At 53.2% G+C, this 17,265-nt stretch overlaps 1 long non-coding RNA gene across 1 annotated transcript; it reads left to right on the forward strand.

Annotated features, from left to right (window-relative positions):
• Positions 1-8,153: 8,153 nt before the first annotated feature.
• LOC123948312 lies at positions 8,154-13,524 on the forward strand. Its single transcript, XR_006819961.1, has 4 exons — positions 8,154-8,209; positions 10,272-10,738; positions 12,160-12,333; positions 13,159-13,524. It is a non-coding gene; the product is annotated as an uncharacterized LOC123948312 (long non-coding RNA).
• The last annotated feature ends 3,741 nt before the right edge of the window (positions 13,525-17,265 follow it).

Raw genomic sequence — 17,265 nt, forward strand, 5'->3', positions numbered from 1 at the left:
CACACGACCCCCTTCTCTCTTGACTCACCCTCCAGAAACACACACACACACTCGTTCAAGAAGACTTTTTTCTCTATATTCTCTTTAGGTCTTCTGATTTTATATCACTCTTAACCTGGGAAGTGGGCCACCAGGCATCGAGTGGGAGGAATCTCCCCTTTGCTTTTTGGTCTTATAGTGCCTCAGTTTGGTAGGAAGAGAAATGCAACGCCATCTTCCAGTCTGTGATGGAGAAGACAGGTGCTGACAGGGTCCTGTAGAAGTCTGAAAAGGAAACTGAACCAGTCACCTCTATCCAGAGAGGGGGAAAATGTTATATGGAGCTTGTCTTTGCAGCAGGAGAAAGATTTTTTCTTTCAATTTCTTTTTGTGGCTGGCATTTGGCTTGGGTTACGGTATGGCCCTTGCAGATAGGGTTGGGTTGGCCACCTGCACGTCGAGTCTGAGGAGGAAATGGGGAAGTGGTGGGGTGCTTGCTCTCCTTTGCCTCTCGAGGCCGCAAAGCGCCTCACCTCACTGCCCAAGCAGAAGTGCAAATTAGCTCTACAGCATCGCACAATGACTCAGTTACATAAACCCAAGGGTGTGGTGGGAAAGTGGACTGGAGAGGCAGCGGGCCCCGGTAGAGAGTGGCAAGGAAAGAGAGGCCAGGACAGCTGGGTGAGCAACCGTCCTCCCCAGGCAGAAAACCCAGCAGAGGGGAAGTTTAGATGAAGTCGGGCTGAATCAGTGACTTTCAGGAAAGGAAAAGGAAGCTTGAATAATCAGAGCTGGAGGACAAGGTACATCTTGCTCTGATTCCAGGCCTGTGATTCTAGAAGGTCTGGAACTTAACCATCTTCTTCTCCATGCCAGTTCTTCCAGAAGGCCTTTCCTGCTCCCCCATCTGGATGCTCACTGGTTCGTCCATCCATCTATTCATCCACACCTCCATCAATCTACCCATCCATCCCCCCAACCATCCCTCCCTCCAACCATCCCTTCTTCCTTCCACCCATCCATCCCTCCAACCAACCAACCAACCATCCATTCATCCATCCATCCATCCATTCATCTCTCCATCCATCCATCCCTCCAACCATCCATCCATCCATCCATTCATCCATCCATCATCCATCCCTCCATTCATCCATCCCTCCATCCCTCCCTCCCTCCATCCATCCATCCATCCACCAATTCATCTAGGGTCAGGCACTACTGTGCTAGATGCTGTAGTTACACAGTGGGCTACGGGAGATGCGGCAGTTCCTTACCCTGGGATGGAGCCTACAGCTGCAAGGAGAGACGGCATTAACAAAGTAAGTGTGAAAGCAAATATTTAAATTACAATTGTTGTAACTGGTACCATGAGGAATTAGTAGGGACTCAAGCCTACACCAGGAGGCCTGGGAAAGCAGCAATGTCTAGTCTGACTTAAATGATGAGTCAGGATGGATCAGCAGGGACCAGGTCCCAGGCAGAGGGAACAGCTTGTGTATGGGACTTGAATCTGGTGGGCTCCCGGCAACTTGGTCAAGCACCAGGAGCGATGAGCGTGGAGAGCAGTAATCCAGGAGAGTTTGGCAGAGGCCAGGTCATGCAGGCAATGCTAGGATGTGGGTTTTGTTTTCCTAAGAGTAGTAGGTAGTCACTGTGATAGGATGTGCATTTTAAAAAGAACATTCTGGAAGTGGATTACAGCTGTCCAGGTGGCTTGCACCTTGGTGGCAGCAGTAGGAATGGAAAGACCCGTCAGACTTGAGCTGCTCTTTGGAAGTAGAATTTAGAAATGACGTTTGATATTTCTTTGTTTGGGGATGGGGGAGGAGAAGGGTCAAGGATAACTTTCTGGTTTTGGCTTGGGCCGTGGGTGGCACAGTGAACTGAGATTGGGAAGCTGGGGGAGGAGCCCTCAGATTATTTTTTTGGTAGCTCTGCAGCCTCTGCCTTTTGTTGTAATGATTTCACAGCACTGTACTTGAACCAAAGACACAAAAGAACCGAGGCCAGCTATTATGGGCGCTGCTCAGATTAGAAGTCTAGCGTTCTGGAGCCTCGCCTAGCCTCCTTCTCTGACTCCACATGGGGTTTCCATTTCATTGCTGGGGACAGGGTATACTGGATCTGGCCCATCTTTGTAACCACCTCGAGCTCCTGAGCCTGGTACACAGAGATGCTAAAAAAATAAGGTCTTCTATAGCCCCGCCCGTGTACCTGGCACTCTGCTGTGGGGAAGAGAATCTGGAGCAGAGGTCCCTGCCCTCAACAGTCTTAGTGGTGTGTGGTCTGTGGTGAATGGGGCCTTCTAGGTAACAGGCTGGGCCTCCTCATGAAAACAGAAGACCTCAGGCCATTTGCACATGCTGGTAATGATTCCCACCCCTGGAAAACCACAAGAAGTACAGAGTATACTCCAGATCACAGCAGGCACTTATGTGTGTCCCTGAGGGCATCCTGTCTCCTCACACCCATTGATTCCATCACAAGGGTGTGTACTTAGAGACCTTAAAGAAGAGGGGCCTTGCCTCTGCTCTGGGGAACCATACCCTCAGCTCCAACAGAGATCTTAATACGCTTGCAGCAAGAGGAAGGGGCCGGGCAGAGTTGTGTGATTTCTGTTTATTATATTTTTCATGGCTCAATGTTGTTTCCTTTATGCAAAGCCCTGAGGAAAATTTATTACTAAAAAAAAAAATGGTTTGATTTGTAGCCCAGCTTCTTACTAAGTTTATGAACACATGATGGCTGGAACGAGATGTCATGTCTGCTCATTAGGAAGCTGGCTGTGAGCAGGTTGGGCCTGGACAGGGGCTGTTTCGGACCAGAGCCATTGGCTTTGCCTGTTGAAGTTGCTGCTGGGTCCCTACCTTATGCCTGTGTGCTCTGGCTCCCATCTGGCTGATGGTATCATTGGGGCTTTGACAGGATGGCCTAGGAAGGGCTACCCAGAGAGGGAGTGTCAGGTCCCAGTAGGGGCCAAGAATGGGGATCACATCTCTTCCTTTTCTGATGGAAAAGGGGGTGCCATCTGTCCCTTCTCCAAACCAGAATCTCTGAACCACCATCACTCTGATGATTTCTTTTTCCCTAATATTTAGGTTTACGTTTCTGAGCAAATGGAAAGATCCCTTGTTTACTGAAGGGAAAACAGTATGATAATATATACATTATCAATTCAGATCCCAACAGAGCTTTACATTGTTTTAATCGATTTTGTTCTCTGAGGCAATTTTAAGTTCACAACAAAATCGTGTAGAAAATTGAGCACTCTGTTGGGGGCACCTGGGTGGCTCAGCGGGTTAAGCATCTGACTCTTGATCTCAGCTTGGGTCTTTTTTTTTTTTTTTTAAAGATTTTATTTATTTATTTGACAGAGAGAGATCACAAGTAGACAGAGAGGCAGGCAGAGAGAGAGAGAGAAGCAGGCTCTCCGCTGAGCAGAGAGCCCGATGCGGGACTCGATCCCAGGACCCTGAGACCATGACCTGAGCCGAAGGCAGCGGCTTAACCCACTGAGCCACCCAGGCGCCCTTCTTTTTTTTTTTAAAGTAACCTTCCTGTGCCCAGTATCAAGCCCACCAAGGGGCTCGAACTCACAAACGTGAGATTGAGACCTGAGCAAAGATCAAGAGTTGGACGCTTTAACTGACTGAGCCACCCAGCCACGTCATCGGCTGAGGTCCTGATCTCACAGTCGAGAGTTCAAGGCCCTGCCTTGGGCCCCATGCGGGAGTGGAGCCCACTTTAAAAAAGAAAACCAGAACACCCCTGTTACTCCTTGCTCCAGTACACACACAGCTCCCTGCATTATCAACATCTCTCACCTTAGAGACGACCACGCGCCTGCACAGACACGTCATTATAGCCCACCTGTGGTTCGTCCTAGGGTTTATGCATTGTGTGGTACACTCTGTGGGTTCTGACAAAGATATAACGACGTGTATCCACCTTTACAACATTAGAGTATTTCCACTACCCTAAACTCACCTATCATCCCATTACAGATACTTATATTTAAGATGCCTATAATGGCCTTGGGCTACTGGGGAGAAAATAAAGCCTGATCGAAAAAAAAAAACAAAAACCAAAACCCAAAACCTGATCGGTATTTATTCCCAATGCCCTTCTGAGCTTTGTGGCTTTTATAAAGTTAGCACTTCATGCTATCTCCTATTCTGTTTTTCTCAGCATTATTTCATCCATGGATCTCCACGTATTGACTTGGTTCACATGTTCTTTCTAATAGTTCTAGAACATGCCATGGTGTAAACAGTTGATAGCTCACTCTAGTCATTTGTTATTATCTCTCTACTCTATGATCTTGCAGAAAAGATTTAGAAGGAGATCAGAATATGATTCGTATATGCATCGATATAATATGAGTAAGAACAATGCTTTTTTGCCAAGGTTGATGCCCCAGACATGAGCTTTAAGCCCTGCCTCCTACCGGCGCCCTATCTAGCTGCCCCAGAGACAGAGTATTCCATCTTTCTTTTAATGTCTGTGAAGGGAAAGGACCCCAGAATGTCTGGAGGGGACTTAATTACACGCAAAGGGACTTAATTACACGCAAGTTGCAACTAGAAAATTCTTTCCAATGCACAACACAAATCTCCTTGAATTCAAGCTTTCCACTTTGTTCTCGGTGTGGACAGTTTTTCTCGCCTATGTATGGTGTTCCTGTGCAAATCCAGAGACTGTGATCAGTAATAGGAATCATTTACAAAGGCTAATATTCCATTAGAGAATGTCATGGGCTTTTCATGAATTCTCATCAAATCCTAAACAACCCTCTGAGGTAGGTACTATTTTTTTCTTAAAGATTTTATTTATTTATTTGACAGAGAAAGAGATCACAAATAGGCAGAGAGACAGCAGAGGAGGAGGGGGAAGCAGGCCTCCTGCTGAGCAAAGAGCCTGATGCGGACCCTGAGATCATGATCTGAGCTGAAGGCAGAGGCTTGACTCACTGAGCCACCCAGGTGCCCCTGAGGTAGGTACTATTATGGTTTCCATTTGACAGATCTGAAGAGTGCCCCCATCAACCCCAGCTTTAGAAAATTATCTTTCTTTATGTTTGTTTCCTGTTTGAAATTTCAAAGTACCTGCCCCAATACCCTACTGATTAAAAATGAAACAGTGAGAAGCTGCGTGTGTGCCCAGCTTGCTTACTGGGAGCCTGGGGTCTTTGGGTTCATCTTCTTCATTCTTCTAATACCTCTGGGAGACAGTGATTACTCATCATTTAGTAGGGGAGGAAATCGAAACTCAGAGAAGTGAATACACTTGCCCAGTGTCACACCAGAAAGGAGTGGGGCTAGACCTAGAACCCAAGTCTAACTCCAAGGTCTTGGGCTTCAGGCTCTGCCTCCTGTCCCTCCTAAAGGTCCCTGTGCCTATATCAACTACATAGTTCTTCATTTAAAAAAAAAAAATATATATATATATTTTTCTGCCTCCTGGAAACTGGAAACCTGGAAGTCCCCTCTCTGTGTTTGTGGTTGCCCCAGTGACCTAGAACAGTCAGAGAAGATCAGAGCAGCTTGTAAACCCAAGACCTGGGATGAAGTGTGGGGTGGGAGGGGACCAGGTCAAGGTCATCAGGGTGACAGCAGAGGGTTAGGGACCTGGTGCTCACAGCCCATTTGGAACTTCCCTGTCACTTCTTGCAAATAACTGAAGGGGACGTGTGGAAGGGCTTGTGGTGGCATCAGGAGAGGATAGAGAGCAGGACTTGTCCCTCTGGCAGCCAGGGGGTTTGCGGTTTGAGTCTGTTCCAGGACTCTAGATTAGGGAGGGATCCCAGCTTTGGTGTTTGTTGGGTCTGAATTTAAAATCTCAGACCTTCCATCTACTTGTGTGAAACTGGGCCAGAGACAGCCCTGCCTGCATGCAGAGTCTGTTCCCTTCTGTGTAAAACGGGGATACTCATTCCTACAGTAGTGGGTTCTAATTGGGTCGAAATGTGATACAAGGCACCATTAGCCCAGTGTCTGCTCCAAATGGAGTTCAGTAGAACCTTTCCTCTCCTCTTTCTTTGCTGCCTTCCCTGTCCTCTGGTCCTGGAGCAAGTGTGGGGTGCCACCTTGTAACACTCTTGGGTCACCTCGGCTACTTCCTGTCTCTTTCTTGTCCCTCAGAACCCCAGCTCCAACCCGCTGCCCCTGAGTGCCCCTGAACTCTCCTGGAGAAGGGCGAGGGAGCCACGAAACCCAAGCCAAACCCTGGCTTCCCGGGGCAGAGCCCTTGCCGCTCCCTGCTTCTGCCCAGACCCTCCTCTTGGTCCTCCCCTCCTCTTTGTCCAGCTCCCTGCTGTTAGCAATGACGCACAGATCAGAGGACACCCCAGCAGGGATCCTTAACTGCGGATAACTTTGGGGTCCAGAATTCTGGAAATTAGAGGCAAACCTTTGCGTGTATTTTTCTGGAACTGGAATCCTCAGGGATCCCTGACATATCTGGTTAGATCTGAGATGGAAAAGGGACTCAGTGGGGTTTCTTCTGCATGTTCTAGAACTTTTCTTTGAATTTGGCAACTTGCGACTCTAGTAGGAAGATTCTGGTCCCACCCACAGAAGGGAATGATAACCAGAGATGCAGGACCCACCTCTTCCCCGAGGGAGGGAATTCTTAGGGGAAGTTAGACTTTTTGGCTTAGGCCCTACAGAACAATTCATAGTCTCTGTCTGTTTGGCTCCCTCACTCATTCGTTCCTTCATTCATTCCATCAGCCAGCATTTACAGCTTCCTACTGTGTGCTTGGCTTTGCACTAATACCGGACACATAGACAGCAGACCATTGTTCTTTCAAGTGTGGTCCTACGGACCAGCCTCATTAGAATCCTGTGGATGCTTGTTAAAAATACAGACCCTTGCAGCTCAGCCACTGACGGCATTGCCTGGGACTGTGCATTTTAAATAGGCTTCCTGGGCTCATTAAACAAGTCTAAAGCCATTGCTAGAGCCTGGCATCTTTCATAGCCCTTGGCATTGGTGTGCATGAAGTCCCTGCACCATGGCTGCACTCAGAGAGTGTTGGTTGGCCTGAGAACATGGTCCCAACCCTCCCTTTTCCTTCGTTCCCCCTGCCCTTCTTCCCCTGCTTGGCCCTGTGAGGAAGAGGGAGGGAGGAGCTGCCCGCCCTTTCCACCCACCACAGCCGTGGCACCAGGGGTACAGTCTCAGGCAGATTGCGAACCCCAACGGCGGAGACCCTGTCTCAGCCTGCACTGCTCCGTCCTCACCGGGCAAAGATCTAGTAGTACCAATTAATGTCAACAAGACTCCCTCGCCGCCTGGGCCTGTCCTGAGGCTTTGCTAATTAATACCTCTACGGTCCCTTGGGTCCTTGGAATGAGAGGTTTGGGGAGTCCTAGAGAAACGGAATGGTTTCATCCAAAAGGACCTTTCTTTCCCCAGCAAGCATAAGGACTGGGGCTGGCTTTGGCAGTGACAGGAGAAATGGGATCTAGGCCGGTAAGAGCCAACATCTTTTTTTTTTTTTTAAGATTTTATGCATTTATTTGACAGAGAGAGACCATGAGAGAGGGAACGCAAGCAGGGGGAGTGGGAGAGGGGAAAGCAGGCTTCCCACGGAGCAGGGAGCCTGATTCGGGGTTCGATCCCAGGACCCTGATCAGGATCATGACCTCAGCCAAAGACAGACACTTAATGACTGAGCCCCCCGGGCGCCTCAGCTAACATCTTTTGAGGACTCACATGGCAGGCACTGGCCCAGATGCTTTATCTTTATCCCCCTTAATACCCACTTGCACTCAGGGAGATGGGAACTAGGACTTACCCACTGCAGAGGGGCCCAGTGAGAGACAATGTTCTGCCCAAGGTCACTCAGCTAGTGTGGCAGAACAGGGCTAAACCTCAGGCCATCTGATTCCAAAGTCTGTGCACCTGCTCCTGCGCTCGGGGCCTGCTGCACTCACACCTCCCTGGGGCCCCGACCTAGCCACGGCCTCTTGCCCAGGGCCAAGTGTTCTCTCTGTTGGGTCCCACAGTGGAGCTGGCAACGGGAAATGTCCCTGCTGGCGCAGCCTTTGGATCCCTCTCTCAGCTGTGACTTTGGACCTGATCATGGACTTCCTGATCCTGCAAAGGGTGAGGCCACAGGGAGGTGGCATAGGGGAGGGACAGGCCCTTCTCCTCCCGTGCCCTCCAGGACAGCACTGGTCTCCCTGCTGGGGAGATGACTCCCACCTCCCAGAAGAGCATGAGGGTGAGTTAAGCTGGCTGGGGCATTACACACACACTACAAGGCCAAGGGCTTGCTCCAGGGAGCTTATCTCTGGCATGACTCTGGGACAACTTGGAGCTGGCTTCCGATTTCTAGGAACTGGGGGTCTCTGGATGGTTGATGGTATTGGTCAGCCTCCCCCAGATTTCTGGCTTGCTTAATGGTTGGCAAATGCCATAGCCCCCAAATGCATAGCACAGCAGGGACAGGAGAAGCAGCCCCAAGTTTCAACTTGGAAGTGGCTCTGCTACTTTCCAGCTGTGTGGTGTTGAGTAAGTGACAAACGGCTATGACGTAGAGCCTCAGTTCTTCATCAGGAAAATGGGTGTAATCATTCCTATATCATCAGGTGGACGTGAGAATTAAAAGTACTGCACTCAGGCCCCTGGGCTCCCAGCCCACACCCCTGCCTCCTGCTCAGGGCCGGGCATTCACCTCCACAGCTGGGCCAGCAGCAGAGGTGCAGGGCAGAGGGAAAAGTCCACAGAGCGGCAGTTCTCGGCAGCACGGGAACAGGGACCTGGTAAAGGTTAGGACGTACAAGTGGAAGCAGTTCTTCTGTAGGACCTTGAGCCGCTGGCAACATTGTCCCATACTGATTAACTAGGGACATGGGACGCCAATTTGGGGTGACGCTTGTAGACCCCTAATCTGGTACTAAAAGCCAGAATTAATTCCAGGGCATCCCAGACCCTCCTGCTAGGAGTTCTGCTTTCCCAGTTCCCCTCCTCCTCCCCCTCCTCCCTCAGGCCCGCCTCCAGCAGCCCCTCCCTCTTCCTCCTCCTCCCCCCACTCCCCGCAGTCCACATCTGGATTCAACTAGCGAACAACAGGCTTTCTGTGAAGGCCTCCACCTTCTTCTGCCCTCCGGTTCTCCCGTTCAGCACTCTGGTTCTCACGGGGGTGGGTGTGGGGAGAAGGGGTCTGGATTGCTGAGAAATCTCTTTTCCCAAACCTCTAGCGTTGGGGTAAAGCCTGCACCAGGCCCCTATCCTTCCCTGTGGTCCCAATTCCGACCATTCGCGGAGGCTCAGGGTCCACCGAGGAGCTGGGAGCCCTAGTTCAGAGCTGGGGCTGGCGGGCTGCAGGCCCAAGGAAGAGATCTCAGTGTCCCTGGCCTCCATCGCCATCCCAGGCCAGGGAGCGAGGTCACCCCTCCCGCTGCTGCTGGCCCCTGGAGAAGTCCTGCTGGGCTCTTGGAGGCCAGGCAGTAAATTGGAATGTGGCAGTCACAGTGGAAGGCAGCTGTAACTCTCATTAAAGTGACATCAGCCCCACCGCAGGAGGATGCTGTAAATCCAGGGAAAGGGGGCGTTCATCCAGGGAGAACCACAGAAGCAAAGAAAAAAACCCATAAATAGAGGAGACGTGGTGTCTGGAACTAATGGTGGGGCCCCGCCCAAGGCCTCTGAACTGGGGGTGGGGGGCAGTCCAGGCTCAGGGAGTGGGGTGGAGGACCTAGGCAGGCTCGAGTCTAGCCAAGTGTAAGGGCACAGCCAAAGCCCTCCCTCTGCTTGATTCTCCTCTGCCCTTTCTGCACATTCTCGGCCGGTCCTGGCGCTGGGAGCTGAGCTGGCTTATGTCCCTGGAAGGAGGTGGGGGGTGCCCCTGGGGACAGATCACTGTTCATGGGCTTTCTCAAGGGTGAGAAGAAAAGCTGGCATTGGCCATTAGAATTATTTCATGGGGGAAATAAGCTGTGAGCCAAACTCTGGGCTTAGAGCTGGCCCCTGAGCTTCAAATCCTGACCTGGCTACTTGCCGTCGACCTTGGGATCGACCTGCCACATAGGCTTGGCCTAGGTCAGCAGGGGGCCGTGTATGGCGTCTGAAGGTGCTGTTTGTTGAATGACTAAATGGATTGATGAATTCTTATAACCCCAGAGGCTGGGATTTCTTTCAGATCCATTCTCTTCTGCCTGAGTCTGGTTCAGCCACTAATTTGCTGAGACCCCCTTGGGCAACTTACTAACTTTGGTTCTTTTTATCCCCCTCACCCCCCGCCCCCGCCCCTGGGCTTTGGGTTTTTCCGCTGGGACATGAAGCAGCTATAGGAGGTCTACTCCAGGACAGATGGTATGGCATACAGTGGAAGCAGGACTCCTTTGCCTTGGGGTGTGTGGAACAGCCCTGGTCTCATGGTCCCTAGGAATAATGGTCTTCATTCCAGAACCTTCCTCTGGAATCTCTCTGGACTCGTGCCTCACCACCCACAACCAGGACACTCTGCAGGGAGGCCACGCCCACCTCTGCTCTGTAAGACCCCTTGGCAGTGGTGCCGGAAGCTGCTCGAATCTGAGGAAGGGTCAAGGCCCCCATGCTCGCCTGAAGGCAGACTGAAGGAGAAAGCGTGGGCTGGGGGGACTCCCGTGTGCTCTTCTTTCACCGACATCAGAATGACCTGGAAGGCCCATTAATTTGCAGAGGTGGTGGGGGGCTCCTGCCGGAATTCTGTCTCAGCAGTTCCGACGTGGGGCCCGAGAAAAGAAATGCCGTTCTCACCAGTTCTCAGGTGAGTGGTGAGAAGGGTCTGCCAGAATTCAGCCTCCCATTCCTCTGTGATGGCCCCTCAGGCAAATGGGATAGTGAGGCCCACTCCAAGACGTGAGCGCTCCCGCTTCCAAGTCACCTGGGAGCCTCACCGGCCAGCCTCTGCAGGTGCACAATTCGCTGGTCTGGGCCCTTAGTGGAGCCCCGGTTCTGAACCTTCCGAGAGCTCCCCGGCCACAGAGGGCGCTGGTGTTGCGAGTGCCTTTTGCTTGGAGGGCCTCCTTCGCTCCCTCCCACCAAAAAGGGTTAGTGAGAAAGAGGGTGAGGAGAGAAAAAAGCAGGAATTTAAATTGGGCGAAATGGCCTCGAGGAGCAGTCCGGGGCAATGAGTCGAAAGGAAAGGCAGGACAGCCAGGCTTCCGAAACACCCAGAAATGACGCCGGACTCGGGGAAGGAAGGATGATTCATGTCTTCGGAGGGCCAAACAGTCACAGAGCGGGTGCAGGCAGCCTGCTGATTTAAAGGGTGCTTCTGGGGCACGTCTCTCTCCCGGGGAGGGAGGCTGATGGTGCATGAATGGGGCCACAGAGACCTCCTAGGGTCGGGGGGTCGGGGGAGAGTGGGCCAGTAGGGCCACCGGCTTCACCACGGGATGCACCCCGGGGCACCCCATCTGCCGTCTCCTTTCCGGGCACGTCCACTCCTGTTCTTCAACCTCTTGAGAAAGCCAGGCCCAAGTCCAAAGGCCCCTCCAAGGACAGCGTCCAGGGGCTCAGGGCCCGCTGCCAGCACACCAAACCCACTTCCGATCTGGTAATTAGAGGCTTTGTCACCAGGCGGGGACCAGAGTATTCCAGGCGTCTGGGCGGGGGGTGTGCGAAGGCTACGGGGATCCCTTTTCCTTGCCTCACAAAATGACGCACGGCCTGCCACAGGAAGGGGTGGGCTTGCGGAGGCCCCAGAAAGAATAACGGGAATGAAGACCGCCTTGGGCTCTACGCTCAGCCCGAGTCTGCTTGAGATGCGCTCGCTAGCTCTCTCTCTCTCTCTCTCACCCTCTGCCCTCCCCACCCTTTAAACAAAATGGGGGGTATGGAGGGGGGCTCTGTAAGTAAGAATTGAGCCCAAATAGGAATGCAGACTCCTCGCTCCCTGCTATAGGCAAAGTCACTCCCTCTTGCAAACTGGCATTCGGCTTGGGGTGGGAGGAGAGAGGTGGGCGGCTGCAGTGGTGGGCGCTGGGGCGCAGGGCCCAGAGCCCCCACCAGGCGGGAGGCCCTCCCTGGGAGGCTCACAGCTGGGTGCCTGCAGAGCCCCCTCAGCTGGAGGCAGGGGGGAGCTGCGTTGCCAAGGTATGACCCTTTCTGAGATGGGGGGGGGATGGTAAATAATAGATAATACATCTATCAAATAAATATTTGTTTCTTTATTGTTGAGGAAAGGTTAATGAAGTTCTCAAGACCACTTAGTATCGGGCAAAGCTGGGTCTCTTATCCGGATCCACAGTGACTTGGGGGACACTCTCTGCCCCCTGGAGGGAATGTGGAGGAGACCCTGGACCCTGACCTGTGGGGTCTCTAGGGGAAGAGAGCAGACCGGCCAAAGACCGTGTTCAGGTAGGGATGTGAACCCGCATGAGAGGGACACTCATACCTCAGGTGCAGAGAAGGGAGAGCAGCAGCCGCCCGTGACAGTCTCTGATGGCCAAGGGGACAGCAGGTGGCTCTGGTGGAGGAAGACCTCAGGCTGACCACGGGTCCTAGAGCCAGAGCCGCAAACACCTCCCGCCCCAGCCAGAGGCAGCCACAGTGGCAAACCCCGAATCCTCTCTCCCTACAGGCCTGTGTGGTGGGGACTCCTGGCTCTGCATCTCCCCTGGCACACAAAGAAGCTCACCCATGCTCCAGCTGGTCGGCAAGACCCAGGCCCGACCCTGTCCCAGTGAAGGGAAAGGGACCCTGAGGCATCTCTGGTCCTCGCCCAGCCGAGGACTCGTCCCCTGCCTGGGCTCTGGGGCTTGATCTGGTTGTAGTCACAGAGGGAGGGGGGAGTTCAAGGTCAGTTTGCTGCCAAAGCAACAACCCCGTCTTACAGATTTTCCCTTATTAGGCCCCAGTGCCCCGACCATTCTGGAGATGGCAATGGAAAGCTGACCCTTCCTGAGCTTCTGTCTCTTGGGGCCCGTTCCAGAGGGAAGCCTAAGGCTACAGCTGTCTCCCTGAGAGGTGACAGCCCTGGAATGGCCCGCGGGGAGACGGCAGACACCACCCTGGTTCTGGTAGGTTATCTTAGCACGAATAGGCATCCCCTATCCGGCTCTGGCCTCCCTTTGCAAAGTGGCTCATGTGAGCCTGCCTTGTCGCCCGAAGATTCTAAATATATATTTACGGTTCGTAGAAGTAGAAACAAGAACAACTCTTCTCCCTTTTCCTATTAAACAGGCCCTTCCACTGTGAGCATCAGCTGTAGACAATGCCACCTTGCCCGTGAAGGCTAAGAGGCAGGTGTCAGAAAGTGGCAGCTGCTGGATACACCCTCAGGAATCCGAAACCTCTGTTCCTTCACACACTCCGCCAGAAACTCCCCTCGCCTCTGAAACAGACGTGCGGTGGCAGCCCGGGTCAGGAGCCCAGGAGCAGGGTTCACACGCAGGAGGCCTTCCCTCGGCAAGGAACAGCAGCGAGACCCTTTCCAGGGCTGGGCCCTGCTTTCCACACCTGGTGGGGAACGTTCTTTCAGCCACAAAAGAGGTATGACTGTGACTACTGTCTTTTTCTTTTCTTTTCTTTTTAAAAAAGTCTTTGTGAGAAAAATCCCAGGGCTCCGCTTGTTTTCTGAGTGGTTTATTAGTTGAGGTGTTTGCATGCTGAGCGAAACACACTATTTTCCTCCTTAGCAAAACATTAATTATCCCACCCGGTAACCTTTCTCTCGGGCATTTTTTCTTTACCACTCCCTAAGCTGTGGGGCATGAAGCAATTTCTGTATTTCCCATCATCGCTGCAGGCTGACTGCCGTGTCGGAGGAGAGAGCTGTCCCACCCGGCTGGGTGCAGGTCCTCCTCCGTGCCCCACGGCGCCCAGTGCGGGCGGCTCTCCCCAGCACTGCTCAAGCTGGTGGGCACCATCTGCTTACTTCTCTCGTCCCCCTTGGGGCTGTGAACACGCTCCTGGATTCCCACCCCCTGGAATGGTGCCTGGCATGTAGTAGAGGCTCTCCAAGGGTTTGGTGCAGCAGCAGGTGTATGAATGACCTGGAAGGCGGTGCAGAAGAAAGGACAAGGGGCCAGGGTCACACCTGAGCCTCCCCTGTGGGCACCCCTAGCCCCCCACTCTTGCCACTATATAAGAGGGAGTTGTAGGCTCTCTCTGGGTCCTTTGCTCTTCCTGGCACTTGGTGAGTCCCATGCTCTGTTTCCATTGGCAGCCATGCTCAGCGGCCAGCAGGCGGAGAGTTCACGGGGAGCCCAGATATCACCTCCCCTTCCCCAGCCTCCTTTTGACTGAGACTTCAGATATGGGAGAAGGGAGAATTCAGACCCTAGAGTCTGGGGATGGAGGGACCAGCGAGCAAGTGTGGAGCTTAACAATCACTTAGTGTCAGCTCCTTCTCTCCCAGTTTAAAGATAGATACCTAAGGCCCAGCGAGCTGAGATGTCTTGTTCAAGGTCACCTAGCTGGGGGGAGGTGGAGCTGGCCTTCAGGCCCAGCAGTTGGGAGAAACAAGAATCTCCTAATTAGAGTGTGGGGCCTTTCTGGTCCCTCCTGCTCCTACCCCTTCCCCCACCACAGGCAAGACAGAGTGGCCTCTTTTCTGGGTGAGCAGCAGACTCCTGTCTCCCACCTTATCTGGTCCCCGTGGCTTCCCTCTGAAGCAGGCAGGCTGGTGACAGTTGTCTCCATTTCACAGATGAGGAGACTAAGGAGCAGAGAGCAGGAGTGACCTCCGGGGGGGAAGCAGAGCAGGCTGATGGCAGACGAGGGGCTGGCATCTGGTTCTCAGAGTCCAGAGCGTGTCCCCCACCCCTACTCTGTCTCTCTGATCTGGTCCCTTCTTCCCTTACCTCCGGGAGCCCCACGGCATCTGACTCAACCTGGCTCCAAGGGACATGGGATATGCTGTGCTCCAGTAGGGTGTCCCTGGGAACACAGGGGTCTGTCCCCCCCTTCCCTGCCCCCGCAGACTCTCTAGTGGTCCTGGAGCTTCCTGTTCCGGGCTGGGGGTCTTCAGATGGCTCCAGCAGGACTGGCGGGTCCGTGACAGGGAGCTCAGCACACACCACACAGGAGCCTAGATGCCGGACAGTGGCCACCTGCACCTCCAGGCCTTCTTGGGAGGTGTTTGCTGAGATAAAGCTTCCCTCCAATGGGACAAAACTTAAAAAGGGAGACCTCTCCCTAGCATCCTACCTCGGGAAAGTGGGCAAGTAGCTTCCTCACAAAGGCTTCTCTTTCTGCTCCCACCTCCTCTTTGGCCCTGAACTTGAATGAGCCGTTCCCTAGCAGCAGTGAGCCCTGGATCCTGACTTTGTCCATACTCGAAAGGGGGGCGGGGGGGGGGGGCTCCAGGACAGGGTGAGTGATTAAGACACTTCCCTTCTGAGCATGTTGCTCCCACAGCCCTCATGTGCTCTAGATAAAGGCGCCCACGCAGCTGCCCCGTATAAATGTGTTTTCTCCGAGATAAGACCTTTGCCTCCTAACTTGCCTCCATCTAAGATTGGTTCTTGTTTGTGTGTCTCAGGGTGAAGCTAAGGAGAGAAGATTACCTGAGTTTGTCTTGTTTATTGAGGATCTGTTTCTGTCTGCCCCCCACCCACATAATGTCAGTCCTAATGCCATAATAGGTCTGAGTGTAAACGAACACTAGAGGTCATATACTTGAATTCTGTTACTATATAGCTTCCTACCCATGAGCTGCCTATAAAACCCAGATGCCCCACAGTCAAAAGGAGTTTTGTACTTTGGTAGCTGGCCTAGGGGCCCACTGGTCTGTTCACACCAATGCCCTGCTTGCAAACCCAGTGGTTCCCCATTTCGGGCTGTGCTCGGAGTCCCCCTTCCTCTGCCTGGCCCTCAAAGCTCGGCCCCATCTTCCTCCTGCCAGGCCAACCTTCCTTGTCCCCACGTCCTGGCACACGAGGCTCTCTCCCTCCCTTCTTACCCTCCTTCCTTCCACTGTTGAAAGAGCTCCAGACCCTGTTCTAAGTGGAGTGGACTTGCATTCACTTAGCTTACATGACAGGAGTGAAGTCAGGTACAAACAGTTATTCAGATAAGCGAGGTAAGTTCGGGTAAGCGCTGTGAGGACAGTGACAAGGGTGACGGGGGTGGGAGGGGGGCCGAATTCTTCACCCCACCCCCAAGGCCTGCCCTGGGAAGTGCTGTCCAGAAAGCCCGCCTTCATCCACCTCCAGACTTTTATCTGCCTTCTGGCCAGGACACAGTGGCTTTCAGACATTGGAGTCCCATCTTCTGGCAGCTGAGTTATAAGCCCCCGGGGGTAGAGAAATCATTCCTCCAGCTCTGTGCCTTTCACTTGTCCAGCGCACACCAGGCGCAGAGGAACCGCTGGGAAAATGAGCCAGGATCTCTCTGACCCCAGAGCCTAGAGCACACGGGCCGGCGCGCCGTCACTGACCGAGAAGAAAGCCACTTCTGTCCCCTGGAGGAGGAAGGGAGGTAGTTAAATGGGAAATTTCATCCCCGAGGATGGAGGATTTAAACCAATCCAAGTAATTTTCAGACAGGAACAAGTCAAATTCTTTTAAACTCTTAAATAGTTTGCTTTGACAAGGAGCCCAAGAAGAGTATCATGCCTCTTCCTTGGCTTGGAAAGGTCTGGAACCAAGCATGGGAGTGGGGGAAATTTTTCCCGGTATTTGTACTCTGAGAGAGAGTCGGGGCTGCGTGTGTGGGAATCACTGTGTGATGGGGGTGGCGGTGCATTTGGCCAGAGTATATTGTTGAGTCTGTGTGCGGCGGGAGTGTTTGTGTGGTATGTGTGGCCATGTCTGGAGTATTGGCATACAGTGTGTGTGCGTGTGTGTGTGTGTTTGTGTGTGTGTGTTTGTGTGTGTATGTGAGGTGATGAAGGGTGTGTGTGTGTGTCGTGACAGCGCATGTGTGTGTGGTGACTGCGTGTGCATGTGTGTGTTGATGTGTGTGTGTGTCGTGATGACTGTGTGTGTGTGGTGATGGCGTGTGTGTCTGTGTGCGTGGTGATGACGTGTGTGTGTGCGTGGTGACGGCGTGCGTGGTTGGGCATGTGGGCCGCAGGGCAGCGGTGGCTGGTGCATGCGCACGGTTGGTGTCTCCCTCGGTGGGCCGCCTGCGCGGTGGAGGGCCCCGAGTGTGCTCCTGTGATCTTCCAGAAGGCAGTGGCGCACTCACCCGGGGCCCCACGAGGGACTCCGCGCCGTCACACACGGGTGGGGGGGGCGGGAGAGGTGGAGCAGTGGCGGGCTGGGCTCGTGGGGGCCCTGGCAGCGGGGCCTTCACTCTCCTGGGTGGTAGCTGGGGCTTTCTTAAAGCCTGGAAGCCACCAGA

This window comes from Meles meles, chromosome 8 (genome assembly GCF_922984935.1).
Source record: "Meles meles chromosome 8, mMelMel3.1 paternal haplotype, whole genome shotgun sequence".
NCBI classification, from domain to species: Eukaryota; Metazoa; Chordata; class Mammalia; order Carnivora; family Mustelidae; genus Meles; species Meles meles.